This window comes from Carlito syrichta, unplaced genomic scaffold (genome assembly GCF_000164805.1).
Source record: "Carlito syrichta isolate Samal-C Ts95f unplaced genomic scaffold, Tarsius_syrichta-2.0.1 Scaffold307691, whole genome shotgun sequence".
In the NCBI taxonomy this organism is placed as follows: domain Eukaryota; kingdom Metazoa; phylum Chordata; class Mammalia; order Primates; family Tarsiidae; genus Carlito; species Carlito syrichta.
In genome coordinates this window covers 447,614-471,433 of record NW_007251787.1, presented here as the reverse complement: position 1 = coordinate 471,433, position 23,820 = coordinate 447,614, and the positions used below count along the sequence as shown (strand labels likewise).

At 42.4% G+C, this 23,820-nt stretch overlaps 1 non-coding gene across 1 annotated transcript; it reads left to right on the top strand.

Moving 5' to 3' along the window:
* The first annotated feature begins 9,249 nt into the window (after window positions 1-9,249).
* TRNAR-UCU lies at window positions 9,250-9,323 on the top strand. Its single transcript has one exon. It is a non-coding gene; the product is annotated as a tRNA-Arg (tRNA).
* Window positions 9,324-23,820: the final 14,497 nt, after the last annotated feature.

Below are 23,820 nucleotides of genomic sequence, written 5' to 3'. Positions count from 1 at the left end.
TACACTTAGAAGATAAAGATGGGGGCGAGGACTTGACACATTCCATGCTTCTGGCTTAAGAGACTGGTTGGCCAGTTTTGCCTCTCCAAACCTGCTTTTATCAAATCAATCATCTCCTTTCAATTTACCATTATGTAGTGAATTCTATTACTATGGTTCAGATCTCCATTATATCTTACCTTGACTATAGCAAAAGTCTCCTCACTGTGCCCTCTTGAAATTATCTACTACACAGCAGACAGAGTAATCTATCTAAAATGCAAATCAAATCATAGTTCTTCCTTACTCAAAACCCTTCACTACCTTTGTGTCTCCTGCAGGATTCAAATTGACCTTTAACAAGACATATGTCGATCTCTGTGATCTGATCTTTTCAGCCACATACTTTGTCACTTCCTGCCTGGGACTTAGGATTTCAGCAACATCTCATTTCTTGTAGTTTCTGACACAGACCAAATGGTTTTGGATTTATTTTTACTCATGTTATCCTCTCTTCTTAGAGCACACACACTTTCTCCATTCCCCAATCTCTTCTTTGGTTCTGATTAACAGCTGTTATTATCTTAAATTTCAGCTTAGGTCTGTAGCTCTAGAAAACTTTCTTAGACTCTTTAGACTGGATTTACTTGCCCATCTTCTTTGTTTTGGTAGCATGCTGGACATATCTTTACAGTTGGGCAACTTTTTGTTTTATGGTTGTGTTTATTTTTCTATTTGTGATTGTGAGTTTATTAAGGGTAAATATGGTATTGTTATTATCTTTGTATTGCCAATGCTTAGTACATTTCTTGTTATATAGTAGGTATTTATGGGTTTGTGGAATAAATAAGCTAATACATGAGTAGGTGGATGGTGCTAACCATTAACTAAAATGGTGGATTATGAGGAGCAGATTTATAAGTAAATATAAATTCTGATCTGTACATTTTACAGTTGAGATGCCTGTGAGTCATAGGAATCATTAGGAGTCATTACATAGGAATTGTAATCTAAAGACAACTGAACATAACTATCTGAATTTCACATGTGATGCCTGGTTTTGAGATATAGATATGAGGGGTTTCAATTCACAGGTAGCACATGTTATGGTGTCATTTATGATTATCCAAGGGAAAAAATATAAAAGAAGAGAGCTAAGGCATATTGTAGAATAGTGTTTTGGACCACAGCCCACAGGACTTTTTCAAATTTTGTCCCAGAACGCACATGCCCATATATATACATTCACATATAGCTGAAACAAAAATTGTCATGAAACAATATATGGTCTCCTTTGATTTTTTTAAAGAAATTCTGTCTTATCCTATCCTATAATTCCTTTTCTCTGCTATTTGATAATATAGAAATATTGCTAACCTCCTGACTTGCTGTCTGGTAAGTGCTGCTCTTTTGAACGCTGATATTTATGAAGGAAGAGGAGGGGTTGGTGAAAGAGATTGAGCAGGAGGGGCTGAGGAATCAGAGGAGAGAGTGGTGCACCACAGAAGCCAGAAGAGTGGACATTTCTAAAGATGAAGGCGCAGTCACTAGCGTGGAATGCTTCAGAAAGGTTAAGGGACACTATTGAATTTGACACTTAGGAAGAAGTCATGAGTAGCTTCAGTGAGGACATTTAGCAGTTGCTAGATTGATGTCAGTTGAGAAGTAAGGGGGAAGGAAAGGGGAATGGAGCCCAAGCATTATAGATTCTCTTTAAAAATAGAGACTGTCAGGAACTAATCTACTAAGGATTTTCCCACCCTTTATCTCTTTTATTCCTTTCAATGACCTTACAAGGTAGGCATTATTACTTCTCTAGATTTTCAAAGTCAAATAAAGAAATTTGAGGATCAGAGTTTGTTTAGGTGCCTTTTGGTGCCCATCACCACTCAGAGCTGGGATTCAAATCCTGGTTATCATGACTCGAAAGTCTGTAGTTTCCCAGTGGGATCATAATTTCAGTCTATTTTTTTATAATATTGGATAAGTAATTTAATTTCTATGGGCCCGAGCTTGATAATCTATGTAATTACAGATGGAGAGGCTTGACAAACATTATAGACTCCAGAAGTAAAGAAAATAAAGATCAAACGTTCAACAACTTAGCATTATCAGTTTAATCTTCAAACTAGTTTTTTTAGCTTCTAAAAGTAACGGAAACATATTTCAAAAATTCCACCAATCCATAAGGTTAAAAAAGACTTAATTATTTTAAAACCTTTTTTCATTTTGAGCATTCTCTGATTCCTAGAATAGATTTTGCGTTTTTAGTTTATCAGTTAATACTAAAGACAAAGCATTTTACTCTTTTCTTCCCTCCTTTTCCCCACACTTTTTGTGTAAAGACTATATTGGGGATTCTATATGAATATCTCTTCAACATACTGATTTCATTTCCTTGGATATATACGCAGTAGTGGGATTGCTGGATCATATGGTAGTTCTATTTTTAATGGTTTTGAAGAAACTCCATATCGTTTTTCACAATGACTAGCTGGAGTTAACAATTCCACAATGTATATATACTCCAGAACACCATGTTGTGCAAGATAAAAGCATGCAATGTTATCTGTCCATTAAAAAATATATTAAAAAAAAATTTTTTAAAGGCATGACTCTAGTGAAATAAAAAGAGCACTAAATTAGGAGTCAGAAAATTTGGAATCAAGGATCAGATTTGTAGACTGAATCTTACGCAAGTTGTTTTATTTATCTGGATATTAGTTTCTCAGGTCTTAAAGTAGCTGGGAGGAGGAGCTTACGTACTCATCTGCATAATTACGTACTCATCTGTTCTGTCTTTTAGGCACCACAACTTTTTATTCAAAAACACCCCATCCTTAGGGCACTGCTCTACAGTTGTAAAGATGGGGAATAGATTTTGGAGGAAGGATCTTAGAATCCCACTTCCTGGAACATATCATGATGGGTGTAGCTCATGCCTCTCCGTGGACACCTTCTGTGGAACCGGCCTGCCTGGAGAGGTCGCAGAGCCCAGGACACCGCTCCATGGCTCCCCACAGGCCCACCACTTATAAGCTGAGTGCCTTTGGGCAAACTATCTAATATCTTTGATCCAGATTCCTCTTTTGTAAAAGAAACATAATGATCATCGCTTTCCCCACAATTTAGGGTCATACTGATTAGAAAATGAATTAGAGAAGTTAAAGTACTTTTATCATCATTGTTACCACCATTATATTAATACTATTTCTTAGAATTATAGACATACTCTTGTGGCATGAGAAGGGCCTTGGAGATTTGGTCACTATCTTCTAAAGGAAGAGAGCCTGAGCTGGAAGAAGAAGAACTGGTGTACTCAAGGTAAAATGCTTTCCCTGAACTCTGGCTTCACTGTGGGGACTAGGTGTCTTTAGGGACAGATTTTGGAAGGGCCACTCTTGTGTAGTTGTGACCAAATGCTGTATAAGGAGAAACCAGGTATAAGCTTTGTGAGACATAATGTTCCTGTGTAAGGACAAATCTAATCTCTGGGACAGTAGATATCGTGGTCATACTCTTTGGTTTAATTAAATTGATGTACCATAAAAAAGCATTGTTAAAAAAGTAAAATAAAAAGAGCGCTAAATTAGGAGTCAGAAAATCTAGAATCAAAGACCAGATTTGTGAGTGAATCTTAAGCAAATTGCTTTGTTTAAATCTGAACATCAGTTTCTTTTGTCTTAAGGTAGCTGGTAGGAGGATGGACCACTAAAGAAAAGATCATAGAGAGCAAATTTCATGGTCATACTCTTGTGTTAATTAAATTGGTGCACTGTAAAAGGAGAAAACCCTTCTTCCCTTGCCACTGTGGAGGAGTCTGCCTTACTATGTTCACCTCAAGCCTTCTTCCAGGTTGAATGGAAATGAGGCCGAGGTAGGCAACACAGCAAAAGCCCAGCTAACTCATAATATTAGGCCAAATCAATGTTCTTGAATCCTCTGGCCTATAATCATAGAATCATTGACCCTTTAAGGATCTATCTTCTAATTATTTGACCTGTGGCATAGAGTATCTAGCCCTTTAAGGATGGGGGGATGCACCATAGTGGCTGAAGGTTAAGAAACCGGCTTACCAGCCCATCCCCATGACAACTCAATACCAGAGACCTGTTCATGGCCTCCCCGTTTTAAAGTCAGTGGCACACAGAGTCGCAGGCAAAGAAGTAAAACAAATACGGGTGTATACAGCCAGGCAGAGCCCATGATGTCTGGAGGTAAACATGGGGGAGGAGGGAAGGGCCAGCAAGTCTTTCTGACAAACCTCAGGAATCTGATACCGTATGGGTTAAGTGGAAGGAAAGCCAGAAGAACAGATACTATAGATTGAGGATTTAAGGATAGGAGACCATGACCAGAAGGATGGTGGAATTATAAAGAGGTCTGGAGAATGAAGTCTGGAGGAAGGAAACACAGGGCCTGTGAATGAAGGACTGACAACTGGCACTCTGGCTCCAAGAAATAGAGTGTAATGGCAGAGGAGTTTGGAAGTCTGGGAAATTCAGAGTGCCTTGAGGATGGTTGCTAAGGGGGACAGAGATGGTGAAAAGCAGTAGACTGAATCTGGGGGAGACCAAGACAAGAAGTTTGACAGTAGTGTTGGAGGACATGGGTCCCAGGGCTGATGAGAACAGATGGGGACATGGCTAAGAAACTGAGCATTACAGATAGGGACCATGATAAAAAGATTAGGGAATGCCAAAGGCAGAAATGGAGAAAAGTGAAATGGATGTGATGAGAGGGGAAAAGAACATTTTAAAGCAGGAAATGACTAAGGGTTACATAACCCCAGGAGAAGGTGACACTGATGAGGATGATGAGAAGAAAAGATAAGACAGGACTGGGGAGCTAGGACTAGACACACAAAAGATAATGGTTTGGAGTTAGATACAGAGGCATAGTAAGCCCTGCTTTTAAAGAGGATAAAGGGCTTTGAACCAGAGACTCAGCCCTAGGAATTGTCATTTGTTGGGGGGTCTGGGTAAAGCAGAGAGAAAGTGTCCCCTCAAATTCCCAGAAAGATCTGATGGGAATGACAGCCCACTTCTTTCCCACTTGTTGGACACTGCTGGCTTCCTTATCCTTTTGACCAAAGACAGATGTTATGTATGTCCTTGGTGACACACTCTCTGGAATTTTCTAGACAACTTCCTAGAGGAGTGTGTCTAAGGAAAGAGAGAGACAATCAGGAAAGGGCAATTCCATCTCCAGATTTTTCAGACTCCATAAGGAGTTGACCTCCGTGTGGACTCGGTTGTGACCTTGTCTAGCTCTGGAGGCCCAGTCCATTGTCAAGATCTGGGTCTCCTTTTTTGAAGCCTTGAGAGGCCTGGGTAACTCAGTTGGACTGAGGTAGGCCTGGAATGGTTTCTGAAAGTTTGTTGGGATGGTGAAAAGAAAATCAGCTCTGTGTTTGTCTTCCCTTGTTTTGATTCTCCGCCTCAATTGTTACCTGGATTATCTCAATTTTTTCTCTCTTAGAGGGTAGGAAAGGGGATGGGGAGAGAATGAACAATCTGCAGTCAGGCCCAAGTGCTAGGAAGGAGGAAAATAGGAGATTTGGGGAACATAATCGCTTCACTATGGTGGGTCAGAAAAATGGTTGAGAAAAACAGAGAAATGAGCATGGGGAATGACCTCACAAGGATGAACTATCTGAAAAAGAACTGAGGGGCTTTCACATTGCAAGAACCCTTCCTTAAGGGTTAGGGAGCTATGAACTGAACCTCTTCTGAGTAGGTCTAGCACCATAGGCCTGACATTGCTAAGCACCTTTTCTAGCCTTTCTGGGAGGTGCTCACAGGAAGAATGAGGCAGGCTGATTCCCAGGGGGTGAGACAGTAAGAGGGAGCTAATAGCAGCCTGGGACATGAGGAGATGGTATGTGGAAACCACATGTAGAAGGTGTGCCCTCAGTACATGTGAGTTAATGAGGTTTAGGGCATCGTAGGGACTGGGGAATGAAAGTGTCATGTGTAAGGGCTGTGCTCCATCTAATAGCCCATAGCATTTAACATGTGAACTAGTTGGTACCTTTAGGGAAGCTGTATATAGGCTACAGTAGGATGTGGGCTATAATTGTCTTTGTTTCTGGACCAAAGGCAGACTTTTTTTTGACATTTATCATATGTATCCCAGCAACACTTTATGAATGAAATAGTATATGAACATCACCAGTTTGTCTGTAGGGTCACACAGTGGTATTCAATTAAAGGCATGAAAAATATTTGAGACATAGATCTTTGGAGAATTAATCAGTACAGAAATTTCTTTTTTGGAAGGGGAATGTACTTTTCTTCTTAAGTGTTTGCATGAACATGAATGACACACACCCAGTTTAAAAGAAGAGAAAGATGTACTGCCTTCAGTCATTTTGAGTGACTTAACTTCATCTTTCCTGCTCCTTTAGAATGATAGCTTTCTTTGATTGTTTCCTTATTTTAAATTAGAAATCTAGTTTAGAGACATTATTCACACTATCAAGAAGCTTTGTCAGATTTATGGATGATGAAGCAAAATAAGAGATGTCAGAGAGACACCTTTTATTTGAAAAAAGCCCTCGGACAACGTTCAGAGTATTTTTGTTGACATAAATTGTAGGCAGTGATCCTGGAGAGGCTCTTTTTGGCAGGGGGCATTTTTTGTTTTCTGGAATGGAGAGATTTCTGTGGAGTGGTGAGAAGAAGAGGAGGGAAGGGAACTCAAAGAGAAAGAAGCACTGTTGAGAATTATAACAAGTGGAATAGAAGAAGGAGGGGGACAAACACTCTGCTTTATGAAATCTCAGCTAATCTTTATCAGTGGCATATATTAGTGCCCCCAGTTTATAGTGAGGAAATTGGAGATCAGAGAAGCTGACTAATTTCCTGAGTCTCAAGGAATGCAAGCTACACAGCTTGCTATTGTAGCTGGATCTTAAAGAAATGCTCATTCTTTAAATTAGACCTTGATTCTTCCAGAGTCATGGTCTTTGTGTGGGCTTGAGAGATTGACACCTTATTTGATGGGCAATATGATTGACTTCTTGTTTTCTCCCATATATCTTTCACAGTCATTCACACTGGAATTTGGATCCTCGAGGGTAGAACTCTGACGTTATGTACCTTCTCTTAGTGTATTCCCAGCACCCAGTGAGGACATTGCAAACAATGAGTGAAGTTCCCAGAAAGAGCTAGAGAGCTGCAACTCTTCATTCAGGTAGTAGAGGAAAGAAGGGAGCTCATGATCTTGTAAGAGGCAGTGAAGGTTTGGACGTAACTCAGAGGACTGATAGATGTCTTGGATGGAGGGCAATATCTTTATGAAGAACAGAGGGTGTATGTGTGTGTGTGTGTATCTGAGTGCACACTGAGCTGGGCGGGGAGTATTCTGAAAATTTTGCCTTTCCTTTCCCTTGCTTGGGAGTGACTCATTACAAACACACAGACCTCTTGACTAGCTCGTTGACCAGCACCTTGTTACTCGCCACTCAGAGAAGTACAATCTCTGGCCGGCACTCAGCTTTGTATGTCAGGTTCTTGAAGCTGTCTAAGGTGAATGAATGAAGAAAGACCCACTCTGTGCCACCTTATTTCAGGTTTATAATATCCACAATCAGTTTCATGTTTCTGAGCTCTGATCTCTAGATCCCAGGTGAAAGGCAAGCTTGGCTGAAGTCGTTGCCTTTCCCCAGATGTTAGAAAAAGTCTTGGGATTATATTCCTGACCTTACTGCGTTGTTGTGGCTGTGGCCTCACTCAGGCCTTATTCTTGGGGTGGGGTGGGGGGCTATGTAAACGGGTAGGAAAGTGTGAGATGTTGTAATTGTGGTCTTAGAGTTAGAAGGGCCCTTAAAGACCTTCTCATCTAAGCATTTAATTTAGTTACCTTATTCCTTTACTTAGCCATCAGCTGGTCTCACAGGTTAGAAAGAACTATCTTGAGTTAAGTCTGGTGTCTGCTGGCAGTGTCCAGGGCTGTGGGCCATGGAGACACAGAGTGAGGGAGCAGGAGTGGGGTCTGAGTCAGCTCTCTGCTTTCACTGTAACCTTTTGGAGGGGGAGTGAGGTGGTGAGCACTGAATCAAAGTCTTTAAATCAATGCATTGTTATCAGGAGCGTGGAGGGCTGCTTCTCCCTATGTGTCTGGGAACCAAATAACACAAAATGAATTAAAGGTGAGGTAAGGAAGATTTAGAGTGAGACATTCAGAAGAACAGGCACAGTGGAATTACAAGTAACAGTGATTATGGAACTGTCTTCTCTAGGTTTCTAAAACCAAGAATCTGAGTTAGGTGTGGAGGTCTTTTTATATGTTTATAGAGGGATGGTCAATTTGATTGTACTAGGATGCCTCTAGTAAACACAGATAGCTGAGAAATGCTCATTCTTTAAATTAGACATCCCTGGGGAAAAAAGAATAGCAGGGATTTGGGGCTGAAAAGGGTAGGGGAAAAGACATAGGTATCCATGAAAGACTGTCAGTTAAGGACCATCTGTATTTTATCGGAGATCTGCCACTCTGACTCTCCCTCCCTGTGTTCTCTCTCTCTCTCTCTCTCTCTCTCTCTTTCACACACACACACACACACACACACTCACACACTCACACACTGAACACTGTTCCTTCTCCGTTCCCATTCTTAATTCTAGTGAAGATGCTGAAGAAACATCATGTCAGACTCCCAGTACCTCTTCTCTGGGCTTGACGATACAGTTCTTAAAGCTGAGACTGGGCCAGTCTCTTGGAGCTCAGCTTCCCTGCCATTCTCTGCTGCCGTTTTTCACAGTGTTTCTTCAGGAACGCAGCTCTTTTGTCTCTGGGATCGAGGGTTTTCCTGAATTTCCCAGCTTTGCCCAGCCCCTGTCTGAGAATAGCTGGACTGGGATGAAACCACAGTGAGAGAGTGCGGGTAGAGGTAGAGATGGCTTCTGCGTTCTGCGCCGGGTTGGGTGCGCTCTGCTTAATTAGCATGAGAATAGAGAGATTTCCGTATCATCCCTAAGGGATGGAGAGGAAAGGAGAGCAAAGCCTCTATCTCTAACTTCCTACCCCATCAGGGATTCTGGGACTGGGAAAATGACCATTGTCACTTTCTTCCAATCCTCTGAGGACCCTAAGACCCACGGTATTGAGAAAAGCTTTGATGGAGCCGGCTGGCGGATCTCCACTCCAGATTTTCCAGCTGTCCCTGTCCCCCCACCGCTCAGAGAGCAGGATGCTGAGATGGCTCGGTGATGCAGAAGGTATGTGCTTTTTCAGTTCTGGTGCTGATGCTGTGTGTGTGGTGAGGTCTCTGTGGCGCAATGGACGAGCGCGCTGGACTTCTAATCCAGAGGTTCCGGGTTCGAGTCCCGGCAGAGATGGTCACCTGGCAGGTGCCTCTTTTATTTTGAATACTGTCGTGTTAGGCTGGTAATTATATTTATTCCTCCCTGGAGGCTCTTGAGAAGAAAAAGGAAACCTCTTTCTTTGGAAATCCTGGACCTTTCCTCCTTTTCCCTTCCCTTTCTTTTCATTCTATCTCTGCTTCTCCCTCTCTGATTTTTACTGTCTAGTAGAGGATCCGGTGTCTGCTGCATCTCTCTGCAGAGTCTGACTGACTCAACCTTAAAATTCTTTGCTTTGTCATGGGATAATTGGTTGATAGTGACCAAGATGCCAGGTCACAGGTTTTGGGAATACTACGGTCTTCTTTTATGACCTTCGAGACACAAAGGCAGATTGTCCCATATACCAATGGGGAAGTGTCCAACTGTCCTTTAAGATATTATCTATTTTGATCAAGGCATTCCCTTTTGGGTCAGGAGATGGACAGAGTCATGCAGAGGATAATTTCTTGCACTGTCTTTGTCAGATATACTTTTGCATTCCAAGGGCTTTTTGTGCTAAAGCTCATCATTCACTTCCTCATCTATAAGGTGAAATGTAATCATTGCTCTTTGTCTCAGGGGAATAAACCACACAGCAACACACTCATTACAAGCAAGAGGCAGCAAGTTGGGTGAACTTGTCCCCAGAAACTCAAAGGTCTTATATTTAATTGCTTATTGCTGTGAAAAGTGTGTGCCCTTTTCTGTTTGTAGGACAAGCATTGAGGGTTGTATCTGAATGTTGTTTTCATAATTCCCCATTTCCAGCAACCCATGTTCTCACCTCCTCTCTCCTACTGCATTCACTTTTGCTGTCTTCCTTTCTCATAGAATGGGCCACATTCAGCCGAATTGGGACCTTGGTCAGATTGGGATGTCGCTTGGTTTCTATTTTGGGCTGGTCTGACTCTCTCCCTTGCATACTGCTGCCTCTGGCCTATTAGCTAGAGGGAGCTGTCCCTGCCAAGATCCAACCTCCACCTCAGGTGAACCCAGGAAACCTGAGAAGACATGTTCCCCAGACTGCTGGGAAAAGTCAGCTTCTCTCTCATGTGGGACTCTGGACGGTCGAGCAGAGGACACAGCCGTGCACTGCATTTTAAGGAAGTTGGGGGGGGGTGGGGGGATTCACATAGGAGTAAGGAACTATACCAGAAGGTAGGGGGTTGGTGGGGCAGACAGGAGGACTATGGAGGGAGATTTCCTTTAACATGTGCATGTTTGTAGCAAATTGAAACTCCTGAAATTCTTTTGAAATAGTACGTTACTTTGAAGAAACTTAAAATTCTTGTAGTAAGAGATAACATAGCTTTACCTTTCTGGTGGGAGGCCAATTCAGATATTAACAGTCACCCCCAACCCCATGGATATGCCCTTTGGAAGATCCTGGTGTGGGCCAGAAGGCCCTGGTCCTCCCTTTCTGAAGTCTTGTTTACTATTAGCTCAGCCTATCCTAGGTGTTTTTGCTTTAAGCTCTGGTCTGAAAGGAAAAAATTCATGTGTTAGTGGAAAAGGGAGGGGGAGGAAGCTCAGGAAAGGAGTATATTATACTTTTCAACTATAATCCAGAGTACTGCATACATCTTTCTAATTCCCCTTGTAGTATACAATTGTAGTGGAGCTGCTCAGCCATTCTGAGAGTAAGGATGGTGTTGCCTGTATTGCTGTTAGAGTCAGGGCAAGTGTGGAGGTCCATTCTGGCCCACTCCAAGGTTTACTCATCTCTAGAAGCTTCCTAGGAATAGGAAAGTTTCTGGCATATCCAGGTCAGCTGTGTGTCATCAGCAGGGACTGGGGCTGACCTGTGCTACCCTGAGAAGGAGGACAAATCAGACTTTTCTAGCAGGTAGGATCTTTTGGAGGGCATGTGTTCCCTCTGTGCCTTAGATAGGGGGCTTATTTCAGTCAAGTAGGTAGAGGGGTCTGCTGGCTACCCCACTCAAGGGAACTAGAAGCTTCCACTTACTCAAATATCACCCAGCCCTCAGCCCCTCTCTCTGTGATGGGTGATGTTTTGGGGACTTGAAGTAGATTATCACAGGACTAGGGAAAGATTTTCCACATGAGTAAAAATTCTTCTGTACATGATAACAGTTTTCTTCTTAACACATGAGGGATAACTCCTAATTTATGAATATCATAATTACTATATTTTAAAGATACTCAGGATATAAAATAGAAAGGTGTTTTTTTTTTAAAAAAAAACAAAACCATAAAGCCACTACACTGAGGACTCAAATGCTTCAGAGGTGCTGCAGCTGATCATTAATTGCAAAGTATGCGGGCAGGATATGTCTTATTTATTATTGTATTCTCAGTGCTTGAAATATGGTAGGCATTTGATGGATATATTTGAAAGAATTAATGCTCACTTCGCTCACTTCGATTGGCTATAAATTATGTAGATAGGGAAGAGAAAGAGAGTCTTCCTAGCTCCCAGGGAGATGGAACACACAGGCAGTATCTTCATGCATTAATTCTTTCACTAACAAATATTAATCCAGCACCCACTTTGTGCCACTGTCCATTATTTCAAGCACTGGGATCCCAAATAGTGTTAACAGTTCCCACCTCCTTCATGGAGGACATATTCCCATGATGGAGACAAGTGATAGAGAGGTAAATAAATATCATCATTGCATTTTAGGTAGAGCTATATGTGTGAAGAAATGTCGGGGATAACCGAGGGTGAAGGCTAATGTGTAGAATGGTGGCCATGAAAGCCCTCTCCCAGAAGAGGACATTTGAATGAAGACCTGATGAAGTGACGGAGGAAAGTGAGCTTTGGGGGGATGGACAGAGACCATGAGGTGGGCACCAGCTTGTTGGGAAAGGTCAGCATGATGGAGTGAGGGAGAGGTGGGGAGAGGTAAGTTCAGGGTTCAGTACAGGGCGCATTTGTAGGGCAATGTTCTCAATCTTGTCACATGCAAGTTTGCCTTGGGAAGCCCAGTATTTTCTCCTTCCTTCTCTACTATTTTGCAGTGAAGTTCATGGGTAATATAACTTTCCTGTGCACGTAATTAAATCTATATAGTTGCGATATAAGAGATCAATAAAAGGAAATAAATTTGTAATAAATAGTGTGTATCTTAATAGGTGAATGCCACACTAGCAGTCTTGAGCCTATGTGAAGAATCACCTTGAATGCAGCAGTTACATATGCAGACCAATGCAGGCACGTCGCACTGCTGGTTTAAATGCCATGAGGATGTCATTTGCCAGCAGTGTTGTGATTTTCCAGATGGACGAACACTTTTGGGGACATTTTTGATCAAAACAAAGCAAGTCTAAGAGCTTACTGGAAAATTTAGGAAGTTTTAAATGATGCAGAAAACTCTTTGTATTTATACGTTAAAAAAAGAGAGTCTAGGCTCAGGTACCAATACATGGGTTTTTAGTAGCTTATTCAAAAGAAGTGCTCGACACAGGTCAGTGCTATGCATGAGATACTCCCACACATCTCCAGACACATAAATTCCACGTACTCTTTCTCTCTACAGCTAACAGCACCCCTCAGTCAGCATGACCACAAAAACGACTGCATCAAATTTTCTAACCACTTCTGAGGGGCAATTTCAGCCCCACGGACAATTGCTGACATAGGGTTTGCAGGTCGGGCTTCCCTACATGTTAGTGAGACTCATTGGTAGGTTTGAGCAGAGGAAGGAAGGGTTCTGGTTTCTGTGCTAAAAGGTCAGGCTTGTCTGTTGGTAGGGAATTGACAGAGTTGGAGATACAGGTAGGCTTGCAGGTCTGCCACGCCTAGGGCTTTTAGAAGCAACAGGCTGTGGCACTGTGGTTCCCACGTGGGGACCGGAAGTGGCGGGTTTAAGAGCAGAGTCCGCCTACAGAAGTGATTTATCATCTCTGGAGAGCCGTCTTGGCACAGATCACTTACTTTTTGTCTGTGAATTAGTTATTTTTTACTTATTGTCATTATGATAGTTATTACCTGCTAGTGAAAATGTTCATTTTGCTTATATTTAAAAGCTGTAGCAAATAAACTTACTCCCCTCCAACACTACTGCAGCGTTTAGGTCCTTAGTATTGCTGTACGTTATCATGGAATAGAATGTCTTTAAACTTCTCTGTGTCCTCCTTGGAGGCTAGTTTTACTTCCGTGATGGTGACATTGTTTGGTGGCGATTCTTTTGAGCAATGAGTGGTGAGAGTCGGAATATTATGGTAAGGGAAGAGGACAGCTGTGAGCTTAGAAGAAGCAACTTTGTGAAAATGGCACAGGCCTCGATCTGAATCGGAGGTCTGCTGTTTTCTTGTATGAATTTGAGCACTTAGTCTCTTGAAGCCTTGAGTTTCTCATCGAGAAATGATCTAAATAATACCTAGAATTAAATAAGGGAAACTGTATAATTGTCGGATAGATACATGGTAGGTACAAACACAAATGCTAGCCTCCTTTGCTTATGGGTGGTTCTTTCAACCAGTCTTCTTCAGATTGTGTCTGTCAGGCTAGTTTCTTGGAGACTGTATGTGAACATGTGGGAGAGGTAGCTGTGGACCGCATGTTTCTATCCCTTGAAAATTCTTGGACATAGTAGAGTATTGGTAGAAGTAAAGAGTTGCATAGTGGGTGGTAGATGGTAGTTACCCTCCAAGAACACATCTTTCCTCTTGGTCACTCTGGGAGCCTTGGGTTTCCTAGAGAAGCCCTAGGAGTCCTTGGATTTTCTAGGCCCTATGGTCACTTTAGGGTTTTAAAGGTAAGGATGAAGGCAGAGAGATGGAATTCCAGAGAGATGGAATTAGATTAAAAGCAAATGCCTGGTGAGGTGGAGAGGAGACAGGAGACCAAGGCTTCGCTGCTGGTTCCTAGCCAAAGCCCTTTCTAGGAGAGTTCCTTGTCTGGCCCCGTTCTGTCCTGAGTCCCAGCAATCGCTAATGACTGCTAATAACTTGCCTTCCTTTGCTACGTCTGTAGGTCACTTTTGGAGAAGGAAATAGTACCACCCCCAAACCAGACAATTTAAAAACCAGTTATATTTATTTTGAAGAAGCACGATACTTTAATTTTTTAATTATGTATAAACTTCTAACTATGCTTTTTAATTTTTTGCTTTAGTGTGCCCCTGATGGTGGAGGAAGCAGAGTGAAGTGTCCTGTGCCAAGCACAGCATTTCTCTGAAGACATATATGTTGTGCTACATTCTAGCACAGATTTTGGGTTCTACTCCATTATATCTGCATTGTTAAAATAAAAAAAATTATTATCTGACCCCAAATATTAAAGAGATAGTGATGTCTGGGGTGCCCCATATATGAGTTCTAGGGATCCCCTAGTTATAAAAACACAGAACAAAGTTAAATATGACAAATGAGCTGTGGTTCCTGCTTACCAACTCAGAGATGAAGGGGGATGTGGCCTAGAGACAGTTGAGTTGAGGAAAACCTGACAGGGTTGAGTGCATAATAAACAAATTTATGAACTCATGAGCAGGTGCAATCATGAGCAAAAGACACAGAGAGGGTCCCAGAAACACATGCACAACTGTAACCGTAGGTGAAGGAGAGACCCATGGAGCAAAGAGAGTCTGTAGCAGGGAGGGTTGAGTTCTTCAGGAAGATCGAGGAACACTTCCGAAGGGTCTCTTGACTTGAATCTGAAAGATAACAAGGACATAACTGGGCAATGAATGAAGAAAAGAGCTTTCTAGAGAGAGAAACAGTCTGCACAGAACTCTTGCAGAGGGCGAGGGCCCCTGTGGAGAACTGAGAGACGAGCTTGGTCTGACAACAAGTTGGTGGAAGCTGGAGAGAGAGGCAGAAGGCGGACACACAGAGCCTCATCTTCCTTATCCTAAAAACAATGGAAAACCACTGGAGGGTTTTAAGCCAAAGGATAATATGATCGGATTTGCATTTTGGAACGATTACTCCAGCTGCTGCTCAGAGGACAGAGTGGAAGACTGCCAGGACAGACCCTGGAGCAAAATTAGAAGTCACCATCCATCGCTGCTGTGAAAAGTGGCTTTAGCACGGACTAAGGGGGTGATAATGGTGGGGATGGGAGTAGTGGTGGAGGTAGATGGAAGAAGACAGATTTTAGAGATATTCATGAGCTAAAGCCTTCAGGATTGGTGGGTGGATTAGAAATGATACAAAGGAAAAATAATTGACAAGGTTGACTCTGAGATTTGGGGTTTGCATATCATTCACTAAAGGCGGGAAACATGGAGAAGGCCAGGTTTGGGGAAGAAAATGGTGCACTCAGTTTGGAGCTTCTAATTTTGAGGTGAGTGTGAGACATCCTAGAGGAGAGGCCATATATGTATAAAGTAGAGAGCCGGGTCGCGATTTTAACTGGCGATTTGGTTTTTGGAGTTGTATGCATGTTGGCAGAATTTGATGCCAAGAGAATGAGTGAGATAAACCCAGGAGAAAGTATAGGCTGGGCCGGACTCGGTGGCTCAGCCTGTAATCCCGCGACTTTGGGAGGCTGAGGTGAGTGGATGGCCTGAGCCCGTGGGTCCGAGACCCGCCTGGGCAGCGAGACCTCATCTCTACAATAAGTCAAAAAATCAGCCGGGCGTGGTAGCGCATGCCTGTCATTCCGGCTACTCAGAAGGCTGAGGCGGAAGGATCACCAGAGCCCAGCGGGCCGAGGCTGCGGTGGCCGGGAGCGGCCACTGCACTCCAGTCTGGGCCGCTCCCCAGAGTGAGACTCCAACTCAAAAAAAAAAAAAAAAAGTATAGGCTGAGAAGACGAAGGGACTAAGAATGAGCTAGAAGGAGCTCCAACATTTAATAGCAGAGGAGAGAGGAGTGGGCGAAGTGGTGTCAAGAGAGGGGTAGAAGGGAAAGCCAGATATTATAATTTATGAAGCCAAGGAAAGGAAGTGTCTGTGTAGGGACTTGGTTGAGTTTCCTATGCTACTGAGGCGTCAAGAACGATGATAGCCAAGATGGATCCATCAGATTACGTGATGTGGAAGTCAAGGATGAGATCTATTTTAGTTTCTGTGGAGTATTATGGTAAAATGATGACGGAGGGGCATGCAAAGGGAGTGGGGGAGTTAAGGACATTGAGGGGACGCATATAGACAATGTTTGGAGTTGGGCCAAGGAGGAATAAGGAGAGGATGATGAACTGGAAGGTATGAGGGGTGAAACAAGAATCTTTTTCTGTTGGTTTTTCTTATTTTTAAACATTTAATTATGTTAGCTCCCAAAAATAAATAAAATTAGGCAGAATAATATGAATCTTCATGTACCCACCACTCAGTTTCAACAATCATGGCCAAACTTGCATCTATAGTTCCACCCATTTTATTTGCGTCTTAGAGAGGCTTAGAGAGGCTTGAGCTTATTTGAAAGCCATTGGGAAGGAAATCATTGAGAAGGCGAGTTTAAATATGAGAGAGAGAGAGAGAGAGAGAGATAGAGAGAGAGAGAGAGAGAGAGAGAGAGAGAGAGAGAGAGAGAGAGAGAGAGAGAGAGAGAAAGCATAAATGATATCCAAGGTTTCTGAGAAGGTGGGAGGAGGGTGGGGAATAGTCAGGGAAGGGATTAGCTGTAGGCAGCTGAAAGGCCAGCTTTTCTATGACTATTGGAAGGAACGGGGGTGGGATGTACAGTTGTAGATTTGCATGGTTGATATCTGGAAGATTAGAAAATTCCATCTGATGGCAGTGGTAGTGGAGATTTCTCTTCCTCCCCCTCTTTCTTTTGAAGTAAGTAACCACGTAACTACAGAGAATAACCAAGAAAAAGAGGGTGTTGGATGTTTGAAGAAACCAAAGAAATTTGGATTAGTTACTGTGGAGAGTGAGACAATGAAAACACAGCAGAGAAATGTGGACTGTTTCCTAGGCAGTGTTAAGAACCCATTCTGAGGAGCTGGATTGGCTCTGATAAACAGATTCAGTTCACATACGTATTTATGTCTGTTTTGTGCGTCCGACTCGTTAATGTTTGCCTTCACAGTACAGTGGTGTTATTACTGTATTCCCTGGTGGAGTAATGTGTCCGTGTGCATGTGTTTTTGAGTGCAGCACAGAGTATGGATTCCATAATCTACTGAATGTGTGGTGTGAATATATATCACACAAAAGGGTGGTGATTTTCATCCTTAAAACGTAGGTGTGTCTGAGGCCATTGCAGCGCCTTTTTCACATTAATTGGTTCAGGGCGCCACCTGCTGGAAAGCTTGTTAAACATCGCCAGTCAGGTGTTTCTGATGCCCAATCTAAAACCATTAGGCTTGGGGAAAAACGTCAGTGTTCCTGTGCATTTCATCCCATGAATTTTATCATTTTTTCAGATAGTCTTTTACTTTCTATATTTTTTAGTCAAATCAGGAACCATAAAATTTGGGGTTTTTTGACTTGATTTTGGTCTTTTTGCCAAATGCCACATCTGTTTTGTTCATATGCATTTGTTGTCCGTAAATCTCATCTGTGATCCACATAGAAAAGAAAGTAAATAACATGTCAGACTTTTATCTGAGGTAGCATTAATAAGGAACTGAGTGTTGGCTAAAGCTGTTTAAAGTACAGATGATAGAGATTAAGCAGTTGTGTTTAGCAATCCTTCAAAATTGGTATTGCTGCCCCCCTGCTTGCTATCCTAGATTCTTTTCCTTAAGTTTCTTTAACAGAAACACGTATTTCTTTATAGTTCCCATGCTATAAAGAAACTAGTTATAGTAAACTAGTTTTCTATTAATAATCTTTTTTAATGGTTTGTCTTAACCTGAATACAGCGTCCATTTAAACTTTTTCCATACTACTAAATCGCTCTCAAATTCTAAATTTTCATTAAATAATTTATTTCATCCAAATGTATAACTTCTCATGACTGCTTTTCCTGTAATTCAGTCAATAACTCTTAACTGTGGTCATTATACATATACATTCACAAATTCAATCATGATTTATACAGAATTTAGAGAAATACAAGTATAAAGCATACTGAACCACTCCCCACGGAAAATGGCACTTGTTCGTTTACTCAGCTCATTTGTTCCATCTTTTTGAAGAACCGTGAGAGGAAGGAGATGAGTGGGAGCAAGACAGGTATGGCTTAGTCCTTATGGACTTCCTACACAGGGTGGGAAGATAGGCATTGAGTCATTCCAAAATCTTCTGTTGAATTCACCTTGAGGGAAGTGCAAGGAATACAATGGAAGCTGGAGAGTCAAGAGGGTCTCCTGGAAGAAGCGGCATCACGCCATGTAGGAAGCTGGGCTTGGTGGCTCAGCCTGTAATCCCGTGCCTTGGGAGGCTGAGGTGAGTAAATTGCCTGAGCCCGCGGGTTCGAGACCCGCCTGGGCAACTTGGTGAGACCTCATCTCTACAATAAATCAAAAAATTAGCCAGCCGTGGTAGTGCACGCCTGTAGTTCCAGCTACTTGGAAGGCTGAGGCGGAAGGATCGCTGGAGCCCAGCAGGTCAAGGCTGCGGTGGCCGGGAGCAGCCACTGCACTCCAGTATGGGCGACAGAGTGAGACTCCAACTCAAAAAAAAGAAAGAAAGAAAGGCCAGGCAGTCAGTCTCTGAGGCTGAAGTCTGATGCTGAGATGCCGAGAGCCAGGTTGTGAAGGGGCTAATAAACCTTTGTAAGGAGTTTGGAATTTATCCTGAGAGAAAATACCAGCCAATGACAGACTTCAAGCGTGTGCGTGTGCGTGTGTGTGCGCGTGTGTGTGTGTCTGTGTGAATGTGTGATGACCATATTTAGATTTATAGTTTGGAAAGATTATTCCAGCTGAAATTTGGAGAAGGGCTGAAGGGAAACCAGGCTGGAGACCAGTTTAAAGGAATGTGTGATGTGGCATTGGCTTGTATTAAGACAGTGGAAGGGAGAGAGGCAAATGGATCTGAGGGCTGTTTACGATGTCAAATAGATAAGACTTGGTGGGAATTAGATGTGAGTGGTAAAGGAAAGAAGAGTCCAGAATGACTCCTGGCTTTGTGATGTGAACAAATGGGAGAATGTAAGTGCCGTCTGTGAGACTGGGATACTGTGGAAAATGCAGATTCTCAACAAGGCCCAGGAAGATGAGCATTTCTGTCTCAGATATGTTGGACTTGAGGTGTCTAAGATGTGCCAGTAGATCTGTCTAGTAGGCAGCTAGATAGATGAGCCCGGAATGCTGAAGAGCTATCTAGGCCAGAGATACAAGTTAGGAAGGATTGTCTGCTGAGAGTTAATGGGTGTCATGGGAGTGGTCAAGATCTCACTGAAGGCAGAGTGAGAAAAGAATGGCTAAGAAGGAGTCTGGGGAGCCCATCGTCCAAGGGTTCATTAGAGGAGGAAGAAGTCGACAAACAAGACTGGTGAGAGATATGGGAAGAAAACCAGGAGGGCTGGGGCCAGAGTCGATGAAAAGGACGTATGTACAGCAGCATCAAATACTGATATTTTCTTTAGAACTTAGTGATATGTTGCTTGTCAAGGGTTGTTCCGTGGGGTGACAGGAGTAGATTTTGGTGAGTTCTCAAGTGAGTGAGAGGTGAAGTAGAGACAGTGATTGCGTACCATTAAAATATGTGTTGTGAAATGGAGTCAGCCATGGGGTGGAGGATGGAGGGAGGAAAATGGTTCGGGGGTAAAGTTGTTTGTTTGTTCATTTTGGGGGGTAGCAGTGGCCAAGAATGTTTAAATGCTTATGCCATTAAGAAAGGAAAACTGGCCGGGCTCGGTGGCTCAGCCTGTAATCCTGCGCCTTTGGGAGGCTGAGGTGAGTGGATTGCTTGAGCCCGCGGGTTCGAGACCTGCCTGGGCAGCGAGACCTCATCTCTACAATAAATCAAAAAATCAGCCGGGCGTGGTAGCGCGTGTCTGTAATTCCTTCTACTCGGAAGTCTGAGGCTGAAGGATCGCCGGAGCCCAGCAGGTTGAGGCTGCGGTGGCCGGGAGCGGCCACTGCACTCCAGTCTGGGTGACAGAGTGAGACTCCAATTCAAAAAAAAAAAAAAAAAAAGAAAGGAAAGCTGGGGGAACAAGAGAGGAGACTAGTTAATAGACACTCTAGTTTTTAAGAAGGCAGTCAGAGATAATTAAAAAATATTGTGCCCTTGTTTGTGCAGTAACAGTTCTCAAAACATCATCCCATTTAATTCTTGGATAGTCTCTCCTAGGGAGATACTGTTATTGTTTCCCCCCCTTTTTTTTTTTTGAGATGAGAAAACGGAGGCACAGAGAGGTAGTGTGAACACCATGGAGTAAGTGGGTGGAACCAGGATTCACATGCAGGCCACCCAGCTTGAGATGTGCACCATTAACCACAATGTCTTACTGTGGGAGCCACAACCCAGCTGGAGACTTAGATATGAGGGATCCACCTTTGCTATTGCAACCGAAGAGATGTGGATGGGGCAGGTAGGATGCAGGTGAGTGTCAGCTTAGTTCACATCATTAGTTTCCCAGGGATGCCACAACAAATTATCCCAAGTTGTGTGACTCAAAAATAACAGAGATTTAGTCTCTCAAAGTTTTGTAGGCCAGAAGTTCAAAATCAAGGTTTAGCTGTAAGCAGGGTCTCACTTCTTTTGAACAGGTTCCTTGGCTTGGGGCAGCATACTTCCAATCTCTGTTTCTGTCCTTACCTGGCCATCTTCTTTATGTCTCAAATCTCTCTCTGCCTTTCTCTGTAGGGCCACCTGCCACTGGACTTAAGACACACCATTAATCCATGATGATTTCATCTCGAGATCCTTAATTTTTTTTAAATTTTAAAGATGTGGGGTGCAATTAAGGATTAGGTATACAAGTGGACATTGCACAGGTAAAGTTTGGGCCTCCCTTTGATCCCCACTTCACCTGGTTTGAGGTCAGGTACGCTTATTGATGTTATATGCTCCTCCTCCCTCCCTGGCAGCTTTTGGCTACAGCTGATCCCTTTCTTATAGTATTATGGTAAATGTTCAGGGTTCATTTATGAGTGAGAACATGTGGCTCAGTTCTTTGTTTCTGTGATAGATTACCCGAGTATGATAAACTCTAAATTCATGCAAGTTGCTGTGAAGTTCGTAATTTTGACCTTCTTTATGGCTGCATAATATTCTATCATGAATATGCACCACATTTAAAAACTCCAGCCCAGTTTCAATAGCTAGAAGGGTTGGTTCCATGTTTTTGCTATTGTGAATTGTGCTGCATTAAACAGGCAAGTGCAGGTATCTTTTTTGGAGAATGATTTGAGTTCCTCCGGGTATATTCCCAGGAGAGGGATTACTGAGTCATATGGGAGGTCTATTTCTGGTTCTTTTAGGGATCGCCACACTGTTTTCCATAGAGGTTGAACTAGTTTGCATTCCCACCAACAGTGTAGCAGCATTCCCTTTTCTCTGCATCCTCACTAGCATCTGCTGTTTTTTGTTTTATTAATGATGGTCATTCTTACTAGAGTTAGGTGGCATCTCAGTGTGGTTTTAATTTGCATTTCTTTGATGACTAGTGAGGTTGAACATTTTTTCATGTGTCTGCTGGTTGCTTGTGTGCCTTCTTTTGAGAAGTGTCTGTTCATGTCTTTTGCCCACTTTTAAAAAAATAATAAAGATGTGGGGTACAATTCAGGTTTAGATATACAAATGTTGATTATGCAGGTACTCTTGTTGATGAGGTATGCCCCTGCCTCCCCTAGCTCTGATCTCGTCTACCTATTTTTTAAGAGGAATGTTTTTTTTTTTCATTTCAGCACGTTTGAGTTCCTTGAAGATCCTAGATTTAGGCCTTTGTCAGATATACAGTTGGCAAATATTTTTTCCCCATTCTGTGGGCTGTCTCCCCACTCTCTTGATTTTTTTTTTTTTTTTTTTTTTTTTTTTTGCAGAAGCTTTTCAGTTTGATGAGTTCCCAACTATCTATCTTATGGCCTGGGCATTTGGGGTTTTGATCAGGAATTGGTTGCCCATTCCAATTCCCGTAAGGGTGTCTCTTGCATTTTCTAAGATTCTTATAGGCAGAGCTCGGTGGCTCAGCCTGTAATCCCAGCACTTTGGGAGGCTGAGGTGAGTGGATTGCCTGAGCCCACGGGTTCGAGACCCACCCGGGCAACTTGGCGAGACCTCATCTCTACAATTAATTAAAAATTAGCCAGACATAGTAGCCCACACCTGTAGTTCCAGCTACTTGGAAGGCTGAGGTGGAAGGATCGCTGACATCCAGCAGGTCGAGGCTGTAGTGGTCGGGAGCGTGCCATTGCACTCCAGTCTGGGCGACAGAGTGAGACTCCAACTCAAAAAAAAATCTTATAGTTTGAGGTTTTATGTTTAGGTCTTTGATCCATTTGGAGTTGATTTTTGTGTATGGTGATAGGTATGGGTCCTGTTTCAATCTTCACCATGTGGTCAATCCGTTTTTCCCAAACCATTTACTAAATAGTCTCTCCTCTCCTCTCCCCAGTAGTTGTTGGTGGAGGCTTTGTTGAAGATGAGTTGGTAGAGAAATTAAAGTTTTGCTTCTGGAATCTCTATACAGTTCCATTGGTCTATATACCTGTTCTTGTACCAATACTAGGCTATTTTTATTATTGTAATCTTATAATAAAGTTTAAAGCCTGGAAGTATGATACCTCCCACTTTGTTCCTTTTGTGGAGGATTGTTTTGGCTATCTGTGGTCATTTATGTTTTTGTATGAATTTCTGTATTGTCATTTCCAGGTCTGAGAAGAATGTTGGTATTGTATTGAATCTGTAGATTGCCTTTGGTAGGATGGACCTCATTTTTCTAAATGAGGTCACATTCACAGATTTATAGGGTTAGGAACTGGACATATCTTTTTGGGGGCCACTGTTCAATCCAATAGAGTTAGGAGATAGACGTAATCTGCTGAGAGTAAGCCCAGGTATAGAGGGATCAAATATATGTGGAAACCTTAAAGCAATTATTATTGACATTTGGACAGTCAAATATATGTGGAAACTTTGAAGCAATTATTATTGACATTTAGACAGTCAACTGACTAGAAAATATAGTTTGTGGAGCAGTGTGGAGAACCAGATTGTTATCATGAATTTATAATTTTGTGATTTTCTCTAGCAATGATGAGCAGTTGGCACACAAACACTGAAGAAGCTGAGAGTTGAAGTGTCTAGAGTCTGAGAAGAGGGGGCATGAGTGGGAAGGAAAGACAAGGGCAGAGTGGGTTCTTCCACATTGAATCTACAGTTTCAATGCAATACCAACATCATTCTTCTCAGACCTGGAAACGACAATACAGAAATTCATACAAAAACATAAATGACTAGGGTGGCTTTCTGTGGAAGGCCATAGAAGTGAAGTTAGGTAGGCATCTTGGGAAGTGAAGTCAGAAAGAGGACCAACAGATGGATCAAAAAGCAGTCAAAACAGTGGGGGTAATTTAGTGAACTAGTTGTAATGACACAAGGTTGTTCTCCAAGCATAGGATTTTTTATTGTATTATTTTACACAAAGAAAACTCTCTGGATTAGTAGTTATGGTGGAGGCAAAAGAAGCTTATTGGAGACAGAAAAATCAAAGAAAAGAGAAGATAAGATTCTGGAAA